This window comes from Castanea sativa, chromosome 8 (genome assembly GCF_040712315.1).
Source record: "Castanea sativa cultivar Marrone di Chiusa Pesio chromosome 8, ASM4071231v1".
NCBI lineage: Eukaryota > Viridiplantae > Streptophyta > Magnoliopsida > Fagales > Fagaceae > Castanea > Castanea sativa.
The window spans coordinates 9,193,436-9,215,747 of NC_134020.1; the positions used below are offsets into that span (position 1 = coordinate 9,193,436).

The following is a 22,312-nucleotide window of genomic DNA, read 5'->3' on the forward strand; positions in this document are numbered from 1 at the left end:
GGAATGTTGGTATCTTCATTTTTATGTTTCCTAGGTTCCTGTCAGTCCCGTCTTGCCATCTTGGATCTCTTTGGAAACCTCTACCACGCCTTTCTCCCCCCTGCACAAACCTGCCCTCATTGTTTAATGAAGCTTGATCTTCTTCATCTTCAAACTCATCCTCGTGGTAGTCATCAGAATCATCCATGCGTGCACGCCTTTCTTGCCTTCTAGCATTAGGGCCTCTTTGGGGACGCTCCTCACGTAAAGTAGCAATAACAGTGTTTTGCTTATCCATCCGATCCCGAATCTCATTAAACACCACGTTCATGCGTTCAAATTGTTGTTGCATAGCCTGCAAAATGATGGACGACTCCTCCCCTCCTTCCCTATTTGATGTTTCGCCCCTGGAAGATATACTTTTAAAACAACAGAGAATTGTTATAAATAATTCCTCACAACACTCCCTCACGTGTTTGGACTCAAATTATGTCACTCCCACTCGTGTTTCACTCTTAAATTGGATTTTTCCCGATATTAGTCTCACACTCTCTTGTCTTTTTCCACTCGTAGCTTCCCCTTTTCAGTTCTGCATTGAACTAATAAACTTGATCAAGAAATTCAACTTGTAGCGTTTAAACAAATACCAACTGCAAGAAAATAAGACAGACACAATAAATCGAAGGAAGAGGACAAAAGAAAACGATATTCTAGTTTGAGAGAACTGAAACTACAAACAATTTTTTTTTTCTGTTTTCTATTTCTCTTTTGATGTCTTTTTTTTTTCAGGTTTTTTTTTTTTTGGAGTTGGGTGCACGATTTTAACCTAGTGCACATCAAAAAAATAAGAACAAAGAATAAAGAACACAAAAGGAACAAGATAGGATGATAACAGGAAACAAAAGATAAAGGGATAGAAAACTGATTTTAAAACCTGTGCTCTGATACCAAATGATGCAAACCTCAATCGACACGCTTTGAGACCCAACAAAAATATTGGAATATTTACCCAGGAAAGCTAAAATTCAGATTTATGATAGAAACCTTGACCCAACGTTTATAATCGAAACGCGAACCAAAGGTATAAGTTGACCTTGACCCAATGATTATAAAGAATCACGAATCGAAGGTATAAAGTTTGAACGCCACAAGGAAGAATCCCTGATAAGTTCACAATTCTTGAAGAACCAAAAGAAGAGCAAAGCCTCACCTTTTCTGATTTTTATTCAATAATATATTGAAAAACGTTTACAGACTTCAGGGCCTATTTAAGGGCTCCATAAAACTTGACAGATAAGAAAATATATTCTAAAATAACTCCTAATTGATACCTTACCATATCAGGAATCAAATTTGATCTAAAAAGCATTAAATGCACCTAAAAACAAGCAAAATACCTAAAAAACGTTCTAAATAATAAAAGCCCTAAATTCAGGTAGATTTAGTCTGAAATAGCAGCTCTAGAATAGGAAAAAATCTCTATTAACTGATATAGAGTTAGAAAGTCAATCAGTCATTAATCATTGCCATGAATCACTCCCAATTTAGCCAGATCAGCCCTCAATAGCTTGAATTAAATTTATTACGCCTTTACCTTCCTTTGGGCCAAGCTTGGAATGTCCTGCGGTAGAATCAGTCCAAATCTCTTGAATCAACCCATTAAGTGATTCTTTGATCTTCTTGGATCTTGCTCTTGTGATGGGCCCAACTGGAACATGCAATGAATCATTGAATGCTTGTTGATTCTCATCAGTACCGGTTGGTGGGGTGCACAATTTGGAGGCTTTGGTTGGTCTGTTGGGCTATGATGCACGGACACGGACACGGACACCGATACGGCGATACGGCAATTTTTGAAAAACTAGGACACGACACGGCATGGACACGGCAATTAAATAATTAATTAAATTTTATATTTAGACATATTTTTTAATATTTTTAGACATAAAATACGCTTATATCTAGAATTTAAATTATGTACGAACTACAAATAAGTAAACTAACATCCAAAGTAGTACAATAATACACATAAAATGCTTAGAGTACAAACCAAAAGTTTAAATTGGCTACATTCAATATCAAACAAAAAACATAAAAGGAAATAAGCAGGACACACAAAAAAAAGCTTTAGTAAAATCACATATAATATTTAACTTTAATAAATAAATAAAACTATAACAGGTCACACAAAAACAAAATTCACTAAATTCATAATTAACATTATAATTTATAAGGCAAGGCTGAGTAAAGAAGAAAAATAAATAAATATATATATACACAGTAAAGTATAACACAGTGAGTGGGATTAAAAAAAAAAAGAAGCTTTGGGTGTTATAAATATAACACGCCACAATACACCAAACCAAAGGTCCTAAGCAGTCAGCAGATAAAAGAAAGAAAAAAAGAAAAAAGAAAAAAAGAAATCGCGAAACAGAAAGAGAGAAGAGAAGAAGCTCGGACCTGTCCACGCTGAGAGAGAGAGAGATCGGAAGGAACAGAGGGACCGAGGGAGCTCGCTGACTCGCTGATTGGATCGATGTAGCTCCGGCGAGGGACAGAGGGCAGCGGGCAAAGGGAAATCAAAGGTTGGGCTGTGTGGGTTTTTGATATTTCACTTCTCACTTATGGGCTGTGTGGGTTTTTGTTTTGTTTTGTTTTTCCATTGCTGGCATGTCCACCGCGTTGGCGCCGTGTCGGAGAAGCGAAAAAAAAAAAAAAAAAAAAAAAAAAAAAAAAAAAAAAAGAGACACCGCTCAGACACCGGTGTCCGGTGAGTCTTACCGGTACCGGTGTCTGACATGTGTCAGACACCGGTACGTTGGCAAAAATGCCGTGTCGGTGCAACCTAGCTGTTGGGGTGTGGGCATTCTTCTCTGCCCTTGAAATATTTGGGCCTTCCTTTAGGTGCAAAGTTTAAGGATTTATCTGTTTGGAATCTTATCCTAGAGAGAATGGAAAGGAGATTAGCAAGTTGGAAGAGAATGTATTTATCTAAAGGGGGCAAGGTGACACTCATTAAAAGCTCACTCTCGTCTTTGCCTACATATTTCCGTTCCCTTCTTCCTTTACCGGGTAAGGTGGCAAAGCGTATGAAGAAATTACATAGAGATTTTTTGTGGAATGAGATTGGTGGTGAGTCTAAAATACATTTAGTTAATTGGGCCAAGGTTTGTAAGCCTTTGCAAGTTGGGGGGTTGGGTATAAGACGGTTGGGAAGCTTTAATTCTGTCTTGCTAGGAAAATGGATGTGGAGGTATGGCATGGAGACTGATGTTTTATGGAGGAGGGCTATAGAGGCAAAATATGGGAATATTTGGGGTAGTTGGTGTACGAAAAAGGTGACAAGTCCTTATGGGGTCAGCCTATAGAGATACATTAGAAGTGGCTGGTTGAACTTCTCTAAACTTCTTGTATATGATGTGGATGATGGTACTAGAGTGAAATTTTGGAAGCATGTGTGGTGCGGGGATTGTACTTTACAAGAGGCCTTTCTAGAGCTTTATTGTCTTAGTAGGTCAAAGGATTCCTCAGTGGTGGAAGTTATGGGTTGGTTTGCTTGGAGGGTTCACTGGAATGTGCAATTTCGTCATCCTCCACAAGATTGGGAAGAAGAAGCTTTTGATCGGTTTATGGGGTTGGTCTATTCTTCGAAAGTGCGGGGGTTTGGCCCAGATAAGGTTTGTTGGAAGCCTGCAAGGAATAGAGGTTTTGAGGTTAGAGGATATTATAGCTCCTTCTATCCTCCTAACCCTATTTCCTTCCCATGGAGAATGATATGGCACTCGAAGGTTCCTCCAAGGGTGGTTTTCTTTTCTTGGTTTGCTTCCTTAGGTAAGATCTTAACAACAGACAACCTTCGTAAAAGATGTGTGATAGTGCTTGACTGGTGCTATACGTGTAAGAGTTGTGGGGAGTCGGTGGATCATCTTCTTCTTCATTGCTCCATAGCTTGGGAGTTGTGGTCTTTGGTGTTTTGCTTGTTTGGTATTCAATGGGTTATGCTTCATACTGTTCTTGAGTTGTTTGAGGCTTGGCAAAGAAAGTTTGCGCAACATCGCCACAATGATGTGTGGAAATTAGTGCCTCATTGTTCGATTTGGTGCATTTGGCGTGAAATGAATGTTAGAAGCTTTGAGGGTCGTGAACGTTCTTTGTTAGAGATTAAGTCTTTTTTCTTGCACACTCTCTTTGAATGGAGTGTGGTCTTTTCTCATTTTTCTTGTTCTTCCTTTTCTATTTTTCTTGACCGTTGGACTTTTGTTTTTTGATTTGTGCCCCCATAGTACATCTCCAATGTACTCAGTTTAGCACCTTTTCTTTTATTAATAATATTCTTACGTTGCTTAAAAAAAAAAATTAAGGCATATTGGCCTTGTTATTCTTTTATCCTTTTCTCTTCTCTCTTCCCTTCTCTTTGATATTTTGTCACAATTCACAAACACTATTCACACTTTACGTACAGATCAAATTTCATTTCTTCATACCTCTTTGTAGCCCTAAATCAATTTTGCTGCTCGCTGTAATACCATAGTCATTCTTGAACAGTAACCCTTCTTTCTAAAGTAACTGAACCACAAATGCACAAATCCTCCCAACCCTAAGCCTGCCACAAGCAAAGATTTACCAGAAATGTGCAGTATTAATAGAGCAGCCACTCACACAAAGTCCACCATAACCGTATAATATATTGACCACAAATTTCAATCCTAAGCCATGTTTGGACGCCATTTTCAGACTTAGATCAACTGACACGTTCCACTAATTATAGGATCATGACTACAACAGAGTTTCTTTTCTGAAAACCCAAAAAATAAATGAATATGGCTCAGAAAGATATGGCTCCTGCTCACTCAAAATGCAAAACAAGGCTACCTAAAAAACTATGCTAGAAGGAAATTCCATTGAGGAACACCCTGGGAAACACACACACTCACTAAGAAAGGAAGATTAGTAAATGCAGCATGATATGAAATGGCAAATCATATTTTATTGTATACTCCCTCTGTCACTGGGACATGGGAAACACACCCTCAAATTTATAGCATATGAGATGCGTAACCTTGTTTGTCACCAATGGCTTAGAGAATTGAGCACCCATCAAGCTGATCATTCTCTGATACAAAAAACAAATTCAATTCGTTATGTCATTTCACAAAACCATTATCTATAAATAACTACTTGTAGGAACTGTACTCATAAATATAAAGCAGCAGCAGGATGAAAGAGGCAAATGCATACCATAACATCATCTCCATCTTGCCGTTGATAGCCAGTTAAGCATATGATTAAATTTTTTGCACCCGGTATACCATTCAGATCTTTGAGTGGCCTGTACATGATCTGTTAAAAAGTAAACATAAATATCTAATACTAGTACACAGTAATACAAGAAGAAAAAACTTTAAGTATCCAAAAGAAAACATAGATTAAGAACTTTTTTTGTTCACTGATGGTTTCTAAAACCATGGGTGGACAAAATTCTTTAAAGATAAAAAAATAAATAAAAACTTTAAAATATCACACGAGTCCACCCAAATCAGAAACATAATTGTAGGCAATTGTGCATGATGTTGATGTCTAATCTCCCTTATGTGCTTTGATTCAAATATTCATATACAAAACTAAGGCAATAAAAGAAAACCATGAAAATATTTCCAAACTTTAAAAACCACAAAAAGCAAAAACTCCCCCAGCTCATACTGAGATTTTTTACTGTGAATGTGAATGAGATATATTCAACTATGTGCAATTGTCTTACATTTAAAGAGAAAGGTGCAAAATCAATCATAATATAAAGAGGATAAAAAAAAATTTAAAAGTAGCCCATAATGCTTTTAAGTTATAGCAATATATAACTTCAGTCTTTTTCTTTCTGTAAGTAACATATAAATTCAGTCTTTTTGCAAATATACAAAGAGAAATTGATAAGAAACATACTGAATTGGCATCAATGGGCATTCTGATGTCAAAGGTATGCTCAACCCATAATGCTGTCACAAAAGTCTTACCATCATTTCAAGCCGCAATACATACAGGATTATCCTAAGCAATTCGACAACAAAATATAAATTAAATAATAAAACAGAATTTTGAAATTAACAATAAACTGAAATGTACTTTTCATCCCTAAAGTTTGATCCAAGTTCAGTTCTTATTTCTTAAAATTAAAAAGTTACAATTTTATTCTTTATGATGCTAAAAGTGTAAGAGCACAATTGTACCCGGACCCAAAAGTGAATGTTGGGCTCAGGCCCAATGAGCCTTATACAATGTAATTTGTAGAGTATGGGTTTGAAATCTAGATTCGGGATGTTGGAGGTTTGATTAGCAAGCTAGAATGTTATAATTTGTGCAAGTGATAAACGAATATGACAGATAGATCTCCTCGGACGTTAGCCGAGGACGATTTGTATAAATATTCTCTTTATAGGCCAAAGTTTACAATTCTTAGTTCTCTTTTTTAGTTTGTCAGAGCCGATCCCCCCTCTTTCCTCTCTCGTCTCCTTATATACTTCTTCCTCTTCACTGTTCATCCACGTGTCATACAAATCTTCCCCTTAGATACTTGTCCCATCCACCACCTTCTTCAAGTCTTTTTATAATAATAGGAAGGTCCAATTTTGTTGTTCAGAGGTCATTTCCCCATTAATGCGGCCAGGGAGGTAGATGCAGGGTCTTTAATGTGGAGGTAGCAGCCTTTTCCCTAGATATTTCAATCACATGCGTCTAGAGGGTGCTTGGATCACCCTCTTACCCATCGGTTTTTCCAGAATTCTGCCTTTAATCTTCTTGACGAGTCTCAGGGTCATTGTCGGGCCAGTCCGAGGAGACATTCCTCCTCGGACAACTCCTCAGACCTTTATAATGCATACTAACTTGTGGGCCTGGAGGCCTTAACCAAAAACAAACTGATACCTGTCAATAAAGCCCAAAGCCCAAATATTTATTCGGGAATTTTTACCGCCACAATAGCCCCTCAAAACTTTATTTTTCCCTCCCATCCGAGAAGAAAGATAGAGTTTTGAACCAAACAGTACATATTCCACAAGCTCTATAGACCGCCACACGTGTGTAGGTCTTTTCGTTCCCTGAAAATGCCTTCTGACACTTCGAAATCCGGAACGCGCGCATTTATGGCCACAAGTTACATCCTGTTCCCCACATTTGACGGTAAGATGAACATCCAACGGTACAGGTTGGCCCTGAAAATTTGAGCGGGATAAATTCAATTTCGAGGCTGCCTCCCGCACGTCAAAACGCTTGGAAACCCGCGCTTTCATTCATTTCTCCAACAATCAATCATATCTAAACGTCAATCACTACTCTTTCTCTCCAGAAGCCCGTGAAGACTTGCATAACCAAATCTCGTAAGTTTTTACTTTCCTTGCTCCTTCCTTCTCGGATTCTATCCTCGGCTCCTCTCTAAACTTCTTTTCTTCTTTAAACTCGCATTTTCGCTTCTACTAGATGGGTAGGTTTAAGTGCCTGGTTGATATCGACGCCGGTATGGAAGGGTTTAGGGCCAACTACCATATTCCCAACGACGTAGGTCTAAAGTATTGCCCAGTAGAAGCCATAGGCGGCGCTAGGAAAACGGGAGAAGTCATCATTCCAATGATTGCCTTCATAGAAGGTGGAATGACTCTCCCTATGAGAAATGTGACCAGGGAATACCTTCGCAACCATAGGTTATGCCTAGATCAGTGCGCACCTAATGTGTTTAGGGTCTTAGGTAGTGTCGACGCTCTGAATGAGCAAATGGGCCTAAACCTCACATGGCACGACGTTGCCTTTATGTACGAGTGCCACAAACTTAAAAACGTAAGATATTACATCAAATCACAGTCCAGCATAGTCAGGCTGATCTTCTGTCTGCCTAAATCCAACAAGGGCATGAAGGACGACTACCTCATCGCCTCAGGGAACTGGCATGACGGCCCTCACTGCCTAGTCGTATGGGGAAATCCAGGTGTGACTCCTTAGGAGTTAAATTCCTTAACCCGTGATTCAATCCCACCGCCTTTATTGCTTTAATCCTTATTGTACATTATTGCTTCTGGTCTTCACTTTTATCACTGATCTGATCATGTTTGTCCTTTCGAATGTCTCTTCTCTCAGATAAACAACACGTACGCCCACGCCTGAGCTTCTGCAACGTTTCCGACTTAAATTGCGTCCTCCGTTCAGAAGTCTTCGTGAGTGAAGATTTACAAGTGAGATCAACACATTTGATAGTAGGATACGATCCTATATCCTCGGACTTTCAAGAGATAGAAAATGCAATTATCGCGGGGGATAAGTGACGTAGAAGGATAAACGTCGCACGACTAGGCTTCCTCTCCGACCACGATCTTCCCGACGATCCCACCATCATTCTGTACATGCGCCCAATCACAACAATTCCCCTCTCGGCACACTCCTAGACAACTGCCGTCCCAGAAGAGCAAACGTCCTTGCCGCACTCGTTAGACGAGGAGATAGACCAGTTTCAACTTGAGGACGTCGAAAGGCCTCGAGGAAACCCACTTGTCGTTCTCTCGGACGAGGAGGACGAGCCCGCTGAGACTTCGGGGATACAAGGTTTGATAGTCACCTGCCCTGACTCTAGCTCCGAAGAAGAAGAGATGGACGTCTTGAAAGGACTAATGCAGAAGAGGGGCGAGAGAGTCTCCAAAAAGGGGGCAGGTGGGTCACAGGTCCCTCCATCCTTGCCCCTACCCCCTCCTCCGTCTGATTCGAAGCCTCCTGTTGCGGAGCCTAGGAAGAAAAGGAAGGGTGAGGCTGAGGATGCTGATGGGGAGAGGCAGAAGAAACAGAAACAACAATAACAACAGCCCCAGCAACAAAGACCTGACAAGGGCAAGGGATGTGCCTCGTCAGTGGAAAGTGGGGAGATCAGAGACATTGCCGAGGTACGCCGTGCACAGGCTAACTGGTCTCCCGAGCTTAAGCTGGATGGGGCACCAATCTCTTGCCAGTCCAATATTAGGATGTTCCAACAAGGCCATGCCCTCCACCTGGCCGATGCCTTGGAACGTCCTCTCCTGCTGCCCAGGGACATGGAAGCCCTGGATAAGATGACTCAGTCTCAACTGTTCCTTTCGCTAAAAAGGGACTTGGGCTTGGTAGGTATTTAAATCTTATATTCACCTTTTTTTTTGTATCACAACTCATTGTAGGAGACATTTTTATATGTTTGATATTTTGATATCTTGTCACAGGCCGTCCAGGAAGTCTTTGCTGCCGAGAAATGGGTGGAGGATTCTCGGAAGAAGGCTGGGCTTGAACTGGAGCTTCGGCTGGAGACCGAGAAGTCCCTGGGTCAGGCCCTTGCACAAAATGAGAAGCTCACCACACAGCTGGCAGAGCTAAGAAGGGAAAGGGACGGTGCCGAGGCCAGCTTGAAGACGATGAAGACCCAGGTGGAGGGGCAACGCAAGCTTCTTCGTCAGAAGGATGAAGAGTTATCCAAAGCTCAGCAAGAGCACTCTAACTTGAAGAAGGAGCTTGTCGAGATGAAGGACGAGGCCCGCACCTTCAAGGACTCGTTGGAGGCCGCGAAGAAGGCTGCTTTCAAGGAAGGGGTAGCGGCGACAGAAGACCAGCTGATAGAGGAGTTCACTGTGCTGTGCCGAGAATACTACCAGCAAGTTTAGGGGGAAGCCTTGAATGTAGCAGGGGTTCCTTCAACTTCCGAGCTGAGGAAGCCTGAGAACATTTGGCTTCCCCTAGACATACAGGAGATAGAAGAGCTTCCTGTCACCCCTGCCCCTGAGACAGCTTCTTCCCTGCCCCCTCCTATGATCCCAGAGCCCATTCTTGCTCCTACAGAACCTACGAGTTCCAACAAAGAGAAGGAACAGGGTGAAGGTGCTGAGAAGGTCACGGGCCAAAGCGCCGAGCCTATCATCCCTCCACCAGTGGCAACAAACAAAGGAGAACAAGTCCAATCCTCTTTTGAGAGCACTGAAGCGGCCAGCACTTCCGAGCAGGACCCTCCTTCAAAAGCTTAAGGCCGAGCCTAGGACTTTTCCCTCTTTATTTTTTTTTTTTGTTAAGTAACAAAGACTTTCTTTGTAATATATATTAGAAGTAATTAATGAAAGACTGTCTTGTTTAATCTTCATTTGACTTGTACCTTTTTTGCTATAAGATTTCTCATCAGCATAAAAAAAATGAGTGGAATAACCAACTCCGCTTTCAATACTTGAACTATCATAACTTTAAACAACAGTACATACGCTTAGCTTATATTTTACAAATTATGCCTCAAGAATATAACATGTGAGACACAATGAGGCACAACTAACAACTTGACTTAGAATTCAATTTGAGGCACAAAGTGATCAAACTACATCGTCACCATCTCAAAATCAATACGACGTGGATTTTTGCTAGTATTTCTAAAGTAAAAGATTCAAGGACTTGACATAAATAGACTTTGTCTTAATGATAAGTACGATATCAATTTGTACAAGGTAGATGGTCCGAGAGCCATACATATTCAAATTCCTACCTGACACTTAGAATTTGTAACTTAAAAATGTTAATCTCAACAAAGTAGAAGGTCTATGGACTTGGCATAACTAAGGTTCTGTTTAACAAATGATAAGATACCAATTTCCACAAGGTATATGGTCCGAGGACCATGCAACACCAAGTTTCCGTTTGATACTTAAAAATTGTAACTTAAGATGTTAATTTCCCTAAAGTAGAAGGTCTGTGGACCCAACATAACTAAGGTTCTGTTTAACAAATGATAAGACATCAATTTCCACAAGGTATGTGGTCCGAGGACCATGCATCACCAAGTTTCTGTTTGATACTTAAAAATTGCAACTTAAGATGTTAATTTCCCCAAAGTAGAAGGTATGTGGACCTGACATAACTAAGGTTCTGTTTAACAAATGATAAGACATCAATTTTCACAAGGTATGTGGTCCGAGGACCATGCATCACCAAGTTTCTGTTTGATACTTAAAAAATGTAACTTAAGATGTTAATTTCCCGAATGTAGAAGGTTTGTGGACCCGACATAACTAAGGTTCTGTTTAACAAATGATAAGACATCAATTTCCACAAGGTATGTGGTCCAAGGACCATGCATCACCAAGTTTCTGTTTGATACTTAAAAATTGCAACTTAAGATGTTAATTTCCCCAAAGTAGAAGGTCTGTGGACCTGACATAACTAAGGTTCTGTTTAACAAATGATAAGACATCAATTTCCACAAGGTATGTGGTCCGAGGACCATGCATCACCAAGTTTCTGTTTGATACTTAAAAAATGTAACTTAAGATGTTAATTTCCCCAATGTAGAAGGTCTGTGGACCCGACATAATTAAGGTTTTGTTTAACAAATGATAAGACATCAATTTCCACAAGGTATGTGGTCCGAGGACCATGCATCACCAAGTTTCTGTTTGATACTTAAAAATTGTAAGAGATAAACCCAAGTATATATTGATAATTTGAACAACGAACGATAAAAGTGCTTTTTATTAATAATAATACCTTCGTAGGTTGTTTACATTCCAGGGGCGTTGCACAACTTTTTCATCTAGATCAGCTAATCGATATGATCCTATGCCTGCTACAGAGATGATCTGATAGGGTCCTTCCCAATTTGGTCCTAGCTTTCCCCAAGCTAGGTTTTTGGCAGTACCCACAACCTTTCTCAACACCAGATCCCCAGGCGCTAGTGGCCTTAGCTTTACATGGGCATCATACCCGCATTTGAGCTTCTGCTGATAATAAGCCATTTGGACCATAACAGCCTCTTGCCGTTCCTCAACCAAATCCAGGCTTTTTTCCAGGAGGCCGTCGTTATTTTCTGGACTAAAAGAACTCGTCCTTAGCATGGGGAAACCGAATTCTGAAGGTATCACTGGCTTGGCCCCATAAGTCATAGAGAATGGTGTTTCTCCAGTGGATCTGCGCGGCGTAGTTCGATACGTCCATAAAACATGTGGTAGCTCCTCTACCCATCTACCCTTCGCCTCATCCAGCCTCTTCTTGAGTCCACTGACTATGACCTTGTTAACGGCCTCGGCCTGCCTATTTTCCTGAGGATAGGCTGGGGTGGAGTATCTGTTTATGATGCCCATGTCACTGTAATACTTCCTGAAAGCTCTGCTGTCAAATTGAACGTCATTATCTGAAATAAATGTGTGGGGCACCCCAAATCTAGTGATAATATTCTTCTAAATAAACTTCTTGGAGTCGATATCCCTAATATTTGCTAAGGGCTCAGCTTCGACCCACTTGGTGAAGTAGTCGGTCGCCACAAGTAGCCACCTTTTGTTTCCCACAGCCCTCGAAAAAGGCCCTACTATGTCCAACCCCCATTGAGCGAAAGGCCAAGGACTGGACAAAGGATTAAGGACTCCCCCAAGTTGATGAATGTTGGGAGCGAACCTTTGGCACTAGTCACACTTTTTTGCGTAGTTCTGAGCTTCCCTCTGCATGTTGGGCTACCAATATCCCTGAGTCAAAGCCCTATAGGCCAAGAACCTCCCCCCAGTATGGCTTCCGCAGATTTCCCCCATGCAATTCTTCTAAAAGTGCCTCTGTTGACTTAGGGTATACACATAACAAGTATGGTCCAAAGAAGGAGCGTTTATACAATTTCTAATCTTCGGACAGCCAGAAATGAGGCGCCTTTCGACGAATCTTGTCTGCCTCAGACTTGTCCTCGGGAAGAATGTCGCTCATCAGAAAAGATACCATAGGGTCAATCCAACTGGGTCCAGGCCTTATCAGGTGGATACGGGCGGCACTTGCAGTGGTCAGAGTTGGCTCTAGCAAGTTTTCGATGAGGATAATCCTAGGCCAACACTGAGCCGAGGACGTCGCCAAGGTGGCCAACGAATCTGCATGTGTGTTTCCACTTCTAGAAACGTGAGAAAGGATAAAGGAATCAAATTCAGATTGTAAACGTTTGACCTGGGTCAAGTACTCTTGCATTCTTGGATCCCTAGCTTCCATAATCCCCGTCACTTGTCCGACCACTAACTGAGAATCCGAGAACATATGAACTTCCCTTCTGCCCATCCTACGCACCATGTTCATACCGACCAAGACTGCTTCGTACTTGGCCTCGTTATTAGTCGCCGAGAACGCTAATCTCAAAGATTTTTCGAAGACAATTCCTTCAGGGGATACCAAAACAAGTCCGACACCAGACCCCTTCTGGTTGGCTGCCCCATCAACGAACACTTTCCAAATCGGAGGTCCTTTGTCTATGATCATGCCAACTGATTTTTTTATCCATGTGTGATTCTTTCGCAGTTTCTTCTAACAATGGTTCAGTAAACTCCACCACCAAATCTGTGAGAACCTGGCCCTTCACCGAGGTGCGTGGCATGTATTTGATATCAAAAGCTCCCAAAATAGTTCCCCACTTAGCTACCCTTCCAGAGTAGTCAGCACTGCGTAACACTGACTTAAGGTAGCTGCGTCAAAACCACCATGGTGTGGGACTGGAAATAGTGAGGAAGCTTTCGCGTGGAATGGACCACGGCCAAAAGTGCCTTCTCCAAGGGCAAGTAACGCACCTTGGCTTCATTCAAGAATTTGCTGACATAATAGACCGGTCTTTGCACCCCGCCGTCGTCCCTTATAAGGACCAGGCTGACTGCGTGGACGGCCACAGCTAGGTACGCAAACAGGATTTCATCAACCTCCGGCCGAGACATAATGGGTGGCCGGGAAAGATATTCCTTAAGTCACTGGAAAGCTAAAGCACACTCCTCGGACCATTGAAATCCTTTCCATTTATTTAATAGTTGGAAAAAAGGCCTGCACCGGTCAGCTGATCAAGAGATAAATCTGCTGAGAGCAGCGACCATTCCGGTTAACTTCTGAATTTCCTTTGGATTCCGAGGTGGCTGTAAGCCTTGGATGGCTCTGACCTGCGCCGAATTCACCTTTATTCCTCTATGAGTCACCATGTAGCCTAGGAATTTTCCGGAGCCCACTCCAAAAGAACACTTTAAGGCGTTAAGTACATGTAGCTTGTACTTTCTAAGTATTTGAAAGGTGTCGTCTAGATCCTTTATGTGCTTGGGTACTGTCTTACTCTTCACTACCATATCATCCACATATACCTCAATGGTCTTTCCAAGCTGCGACTCAAACATTCTGGTCATCATCCTTTGGTAAGTAGCCCCTGCATTTTTCAATCCGAACGACATCACTTTATAGTGATAGTTCCCTGTTGAAGTAATGAAGGCAGTCTTTTCCTGATCATCCGCCACCAATGGAATTTGGTGATAGCCCTAGAAGGCATCTAAGAAGCTCATCCGAGGATGTCTGACCGTGGCATCCACAAGCTGATCGATGCGTGGCATCAGGAACGAGTCCTTTGGGCAGGCTTTGTTTAAGTTTGTAAAGTCCACGCATACTCTCCAATTCCCATTCTTCTTTTTCACCACAACTGTATGCGCCAACCACTCCGGGTAAAAAACTTCTTTAATAGCCCCAGCCCTCTTGAGCTTGAGCACTTCTTCTTTAACAGCCTCGGAATGCTCTTTGGAGGCACGCCGAGGTGGCTGCCTCCTAGGAACAATGGCAGGGTTGACGTTCAAATGATGACAAATAAAGCTTGGGTCAACCCCCGAAGCCTCATAGGGATCCCAGGCAAAGACATCGATGTTATCCTTCAGAAACTCCACCAATTCCATCTTCTCTTGGTGTGGTAAACGTACACCAACTTGAAAGAACCTTTCGGGATCATCGGCTATCAGAAACTTCTCCAAATCTTCACACGTGGCTTCCTCTGCTGTCACCGCATCGGGCGCATCCAGAGTCGTTAATTGCTATAAGTCCTTCATAACAGGGGCCGAGGACTCTGATTTGGCTTGATGTAGTACTGCAGCCGATATGCATTGCCGTGCCACTGCTTGGCTGCCGAAAATTTCTTCGGTGAATCCTCCCGAGGGGAATTTTACTTTAACATGCAAAGTTGAGGAGACAGCACCCAAAGCATGCAGCCAAGGCCTAGCAAGGATGGCTGTGTATGGGGAATACGCGTCAACCACAATAAAATCCACCTCGACCGTTTCTGAGCCAGACTGCACGGGCAATCGAATCTATCCCTTTGGTATGACAGCCTTCCCCTTGAAGCTTATCAGTGGGGAGTCATAAGGAGTGAGATCCTCCAATCTTAACTCTAGCCCCTTGAATAAGTCGGGATACATAATGTCCATGCCACTGCCTTAATCGATCATCACCCTTTTGACGTCATAATTACCTATCCTCAAAGTGACCACCAGGGCGTCGTCATGGGGTTGGATGGTCCGCACCTTATCCTCCTCCGAGAACCCCAGGACTGGCAGATTCCCTTTAATCCTTTTCGGCTTCGAGCCTGACTCCTTGGCCTGGGAGTGTGAAACTACCATCACCCTGGTAGGACAAGAACCGGTCCTGTCAGGTGCGGCGAAGATAACGTTAATCGTTCCCAAGGACGGCCGAGATGAGTTGTTCTTTTGATTATTTAAGCCAGACTGACTGCCTTGCCCGTTAGGCTGGTACAGATGCTATTTCAATTTCCCCTCGCCAACAAGTTGTTCCAGATGGTTCCAGAGGGTCCGACAGTTCTTAGTAGTATGACCCACATCCTAATGATATTAACAAAAAAGCTTCTGATTCCGCTTCGTAGGGTCCCCCGCCATCTTACTAGGCCATCTAAAGTAGGGTTCCTTACGGACTTTCTCCAGTAGTTGGTGCACTAGCTCTCGGAATACCGTATTAACTGTTTGAGGAGTGGCTGAGCCAGACTGCCCCGAGTAATCTCTCCTCGGCTTATTGTTGTGATACCTGTCCGACCTGAAATCCCTTCTCTCCTGAGGGATAACCTTCGCCTTACCCTTACCCTATTGTTGATCTTCTTCAACCCTTTTGTACTCGTCTATACGATCCATGAGGCGACGTACACTCCGTATGGGCTTTTTGGTCAAGGATTTCCTCAAGTCATGATCAGTGGGAAGGCCCACCTTAAAAGTATTGATCGCCACCTCGTCAAAATCTCCATCTATCTTGTTGAACATCTCCCAGTATCTGTCGGAGTATGCTTTCAACGTCTCCCCCTCCCTCATGGCCATAGATAATAGCGAGTCCAACGGTCAAGGAACTCTACTGCATGTAATGAACCGAGACGCGAATGCCCTAGTAAGTTCCCCGAACGAACTGACAGACCCCAACTTTAGCCCATTGAACCATCTCATAGCGACAGGTCCTAAGCTAGAAGGAAAGACTTTGCACATCAAGGTTTCATTGTGAGAATGCACCGCCATCCTCTGATTAAAGTGGCTCACGTGCTCCACCGGGTCTGTCCGGCCGTTATAAATGGCGAAGGTGGGCTAGGTGAACCGGCTGGGAAGCCTTCCATTCTCAATCCTGCGTGAGAATGGCGACTTGGAGAGTTGGTGCAACGCTCGGCTCATAGCGTCGTTCCCCAAGCCCCTGGAGGGGAGCTTCCTATGCCTGCGATCCGGTAGGTCATCCTCTTCGCAAGAGGAGGTTTTGCTGGGGGACGTCCAGGACCTTGAACTGTAACTGCTTCCTCGGGATTCTTCTGAAGAAGGATTGGATAGAGGTGAAGTCCGCCTTCTTCTGACACGACGCAGCTTCTTTTTGAGGTGGTTAATCTCCCTCTGCATGGCCCTGGCATCATCCTCATGGGTGGGACTGCCTCCGCCGCGCGTGTGACTCACGCCAGGGTATACAGTATGAACACTTCCCTCTCGATCCCTCCGGTGCTCAAGGCGCTCAAAAAGATCTTCGGGTTGTGATCCCTGAGATTCTGCATGGTGTGAACCTAAACCTGCCATGATGTTCCAACTCCTTCAACACTGGATTTCCCACAAACGGCGCCAATTGTAAGAGCACAATTGTACTCGGACCCAAAAGTGAATGTTGGACTCAGGCCCAATGAGCCTTATACAATGTAATTTGTAGAGTATGGGTTTGAAATCTAGGTTCGAGATGTTGGAGGTTTGATTAGCAAGCTAGAATGTTACAATCTGTGCAAGTGATAAACGAATATGACAAATAGATCTCCTCGGACATTAGCCGAGGACGATTTGTATAAATATTCTCTTTCTAGGCCAAAGTTTACAATTCTTAGTTCTCTTTTTTAGTTTGTCAGAGCCGATCCCCCCTCTTTCCTCTCTCGTCTCCTTATATACTTCTTCCTCTTCACTATTCATCCACGTGTCATACAAATCTTCCCCTTAGATACTTGTCCCATCCACCACCTTCTTCAAGTCTTTTTATAATAATAGGAAGGTCCAATTCTATTGTTCAGAGGTCATTTCCCCATTAATGCGGCCAGGGAGGTAGATGCAGGGTCTTTAATGTGGAGGTAGCAGCCTTTTTCCTAGATATTTCAATCACATACTTGCGTCTAGAGGGTGCTTGGATCACCCTCTTACCCATCGATTTTTCTAGAATTCTGCCTTTAATCTTCTTGACAAGTCTCAGGGTCATTGCCGGGCCAGTCCGAGGAGACATTCCTCCTCGGACAACTCCTCGGACCTTTATAATGCATACTGACTTGTGGGCCTAGAGGCCTTAACCAAAAACAAACTGATACCTGTCAATAAAGCCCAAAGCCCAAATATTTATTCGGGAATTTTTACCTCCCACAAAAAGGTATCAATTTTTTCCATTCATGAGACATTAAACTTGTTCCAGATCACATCAACTTTTTATCATGCCACATTACCACTGCATCTACAAGGTATGCAATTATTTTACAATGAGTATGTTAACAGATGCCCTTGTGTATTTGTTCATAACGCTAAAAAGGGGTCCCACGTAACAAAAAACTAATAAATAAATATCCTTTAAACTAAAGTGGCTCAACCCCCCTGTATCAAAAGTCAATCAATTACAACACAAAATTCAACCTTAACCAATGCCCTGGGGTACTCTTTGTTTAACAACTGTTGAAATGTGACATCCTACGATTGGTGTACAATAAAAATAATGTTAGTTACAAGTCCAAGTGAAAGTACCTTTGCACCAATCACTATTTATCAATAAAATAAGTTACTAAAAAAGTTGTGAATTTTTATGTCTCTATAATGGAATAAGCAAAGAAAATAATACCTATACTATACAAATTTTGAAGTACCAAATTGAGTGACAAAACTTGATACCATATTTAAGGAACAAAAAGTATATTTCAACCCAAACAACAATAATAATCAAAGTCCAAATTAAGTGACAAGAAACAACAGAATAGGACTTACATAAACAATCTTATCGACAATTACATGAGTACAACTTTGGTTGTACTGACAAACATCAACTCCGCCGCCATATACAAGTTTACACCGAACCTAACATAATTGCAACATTTTTATCAATTAAATAACAGCAACGTAAAAAATAATCTATAAATAAATAAATACTTTCAATTTTCAGAGAGAAAAAGAAAGACCTTGTTTTCATTGACGGGATCGAAGCCGAAGGAAACGCACTGGACGGAGAATTGCGTTCCATGAGTGAAACGAATTTCTCTTTGAGGAGATGAAGTGAAGGAGTATGCAATGAGAGTTTAAATACGAATCTGAAGCGTAAAATGGAAGAGGAGGAAAAAGGGGGTTTTGTTTTGTTTAGTATATTAATATAAAATAAAAACCTGTGGAGAAAGAGTGAAAGAAATAGTGAGTGAGGGAGGGAGATTGTTTTTTTCACTGATTTTTTATTTTTGGTGCACTAGCGGGACGACTAAAACATTGTAACCACGTGGCACGTCGGATTTGAGACACGTTTTGAGCTTACATAAGCAATTTCCAATTAACTATTTTATTAAAACATTTAGAGAATGTTTGGTAGAGTAGTTTGAGATGGAATTTTTGTAGTTTGAGATAAGATTTTTGTAGTTTTTTAAAATACGTGTAGGTGAAAAAATGTGTAAAAATTTGTGTATTATTGTTGAAAATGTAAAAATGTGAGTTTGAACTCTAATACCAAATGGGCCCTTATTAGTTAAAAGTCTGTGTGTTGCACGGTTTTATCATAATCTTACAATGTGTATGCGTGTGTATGTATGTAAAGCACGGTCTTATCATAATGTGTATATATATATTTTATGGGGATCAAAAAGTGTGTAAATCTTACAATGTGTATATATATATTTTATGGGGATCAACACTAAGTATTACTCATCCTTGTGTCATCATCCAAAGCATAGCATGAATTACATCAACTCATCCAATAGTACTCATTTATTGATGACTGAGTTATATGATGTAGAGAGTTCTCTATAGACGAGATGATCTATGAACGACTAGTACATGGATGACCAAATTATGCTTAGTGAATTTTGTGGAAAATCCTCCATTATGTTCACATAATAGAGAATACAACACGTTGCATGATACGTGGAAGGAATTCCATATACAACGCTCTATATAGCCCATCTTCTTTATCAACCGCCAACATTACCCACAATGGTAGTGGATCCAAACAAGTAAACCCACGTCTAACTCTTTATAAAAATGAGTAAATCCTATTTGCCCAAGGTAAGTCCAGACCACTCACTATTTTCTTTCCTTGTGTCCAAGAAAGAAAACTAACTTAACCATCGGAGGGTCCTTGGCCGGGTCACACCGGTTATCTTTGATAGTTTTTTCCTTCTTTTCAGGATTCACAGCCATTATCGTAGCCCGAAATATTTCAGCCTACTGATTTCGTGTTTCATCAATTGGCGCTGTTTCATCAACTTTTTTTTTCCAAGACAAAAAGGCTGTATTATTCGAACTAGGTCAATGGCTACTAGTCCAGGACACCAGGAGAGTGAAAACGCCTCCAGTAAATCACGCACCACCACCCCCCATGACCGTCTAGCAATAATTACAGTCCATGGCGGCAGCGATGGTAGAACTGATGCAACAAAACCAAGAGTTAACTAGAGAAGTTAACAGCCAACATCAATAGCATGGTGGAGAATGAGGCCAAAACTCAAGCTGTGAAGGTGTTGAGAACAATGCTAAAAGGGACCAATCCAGGGGCACTGTCACTCAAAGGGTATCGCATTTGGAGAGAGAGATGGACTAGATGAAGAGAGCTATGGAAGAAATGAAGGATTCCATGAGAAAAGTGAACCATGTGGATGATCTCGTCCACAGGACAAATTCCCCCTTTGTTGCGTCCATCACCAATCATCCTTTGCCTTCATGGTTCAAAATGCCAACCCTGGATTTGTATGATGGGACGCGTAACCCTTGTGATCACATTGCCACGTTTAAGAAAACCATGCATCTTCAAAGTGTTCCAGATAAAATTATGTGTAGAGCTTTTCCTACAACTTTGAAAGGTCCAGGTAGAATATGGTTTAGTAAACTACCACCAAACACCATAACTTCCTTCCAAGAGTTAAGTAAGTTGTTCATCAACAACTTTGTAGGGGGACAAAGGCAGAAGCGTTCCTCGTCCAGCCTGTTGAACATAGAGCAAGGAGAAAATGAGAGTTTACGCACTTCCATTAGCCGTTTTAACAGAGAAGCCTTATTGGTAGATGAGATGAATGACAAGATCCTTTTGGTAGCTTTCTACAATGGAGTCAGTTCAGACTTATTTATTCATAAGTTGTACGATCAGGAGCCACAAACGATGGCTGAGTTGATACATTCAGCCCAAAGTTTCATGAATGCAGAAGATGCCATCATTGCCAAGAAGAAAAAGAAAGGGGAAATGTTAGAAAGTGGTTATGTGCACCATTCGGAGCAAAGTCCTCATCCAAAGAAAGCCAAAATTGGAGAAAAAAGAGATCACAATGGCAAGAAGGCATGGTCGTCTTCAGGACGATAGTATAACTATACTCCTCTGAACACTTCACTTGATTAAATGTTGCTGCAAATAAAAGATGATCCATCCTTAAAGTGGCCAGAAAGAATAAAGGGAGATCCTACTAAGTGGAATAAAAGCAAGTATTTGGGAAAAGAGCTGTTGGAAATTGAGAGTATGTATGGCTGTATTTTTTGTTTTTTTTTTTTTGTTGAAAATATACCCAAGTTTTTTGAAATTTAAGTAAAAAAGAAAAAAGAAAGAAATGATGTAGTTGTGGGGTTTAATGAGTGCTACTACTTAGGTCAATAATTTTTTTCTTTTCTTTTCCTCTATATTTGCCTATTCCTGTTATTTATATTCAATCATTTCAATATATACCTATTTCCTACACTATAGTAACATAATTATTTTTGTGGTAAACTCCTAAAGCCATGTATAAAAGAAATAATAAAATTCAGCAAAAATAAAATAACAAATAATAAATAGTAGCCATGTTCTAAATATTTGCTGAAAAAGACAGTCATGTTATATATTAAAAAGAATTATGCACCTATTATATTTATATTTAATGTTTGTAATGTTGTATCTCAGGTTCCTTATGAAATAAGGCATGGATCAGAGCCACTATGAAGAAGTTCTCGTAGTTACAAAGGAAACTTCTGTTGGAAAATCTGGTTTTGTATCTCATACAAAACACACAGCGGAAGCAACAAATATGGATCTATTTCATTCATGATTGATAACATGCACTATGTAAATTTCAGAATTTAAGAACAAGATAGCGTACTTTGGTGTGGTGAAATCCAAAACAAAAGATTAGAAGTACTTGGGAACACTTTTAATCTTCACTCCAATTCCAATTTACGCCCAAGAAGTGTGGTCTCTCAATCAGTTTCCAAGAGAGAATTATTGAGTGGTTTCACTCATACATACACACCATTTCACAATGATGTCTTTCTTTTTTTCTCTAATAAAAAATTCTGTGTGTTTCTCCCTTTATATCTAACTGATTATCTAATTGGGCTGGCTTATTGGGCCTTTCCAATTGGTATTTAGTGTGTGGCTAGAGTGGGACCAAAATGGACCAATAAGACACTAGCTCCAATGGGTCTTGGGCTTTTTTGTCAACTCTTGATAAGTCCAAAGTTACTGTTAATTATATTTAATACCACTATATAAATATAATTGCACTCTAGGCCTTATTAATAAATTATATCCCAAGATTTTATTATACATGCAACCCCTTCATAAAATATTCGTAGTAATACAAAGTCATGAATGTAGACTCAAACTTTGAAGATTACTACATTTTAATCCTTGAGAACCCGGTTTAATCCTTTAAGTTATTCATCATATATTTATGAAATCCAATTTTATAAATATATACATTAGTATCTCCTTACTAAAGTGGTTAGGCCTAACACTCTGAATAACCAAGCCCATTAAACTTATCTCAAGGGAATATTTTAAATCTCTATTAAGAGATTATGAATTCCATCTTGAAAATATATGTTTCATCAACACTAAATGT

The 22,312-nt window shown here is 41.0% G+C and overlaps 1 pseudogene; it reads right to left on the reverse strand.

Annotated features, from left to right (window-relative positions):
• The window catches only part of LOC142605836 (BRCT domain-containing protein At4g02110-like), a 70,825-nt pseudogene extending 52,336 nt beyond the window's left edge, over positions 1-18,489 (reverse strand).
• Between the last annotated feature and the right edge of the window lie 3,823 nt (positions 18,490-22,312).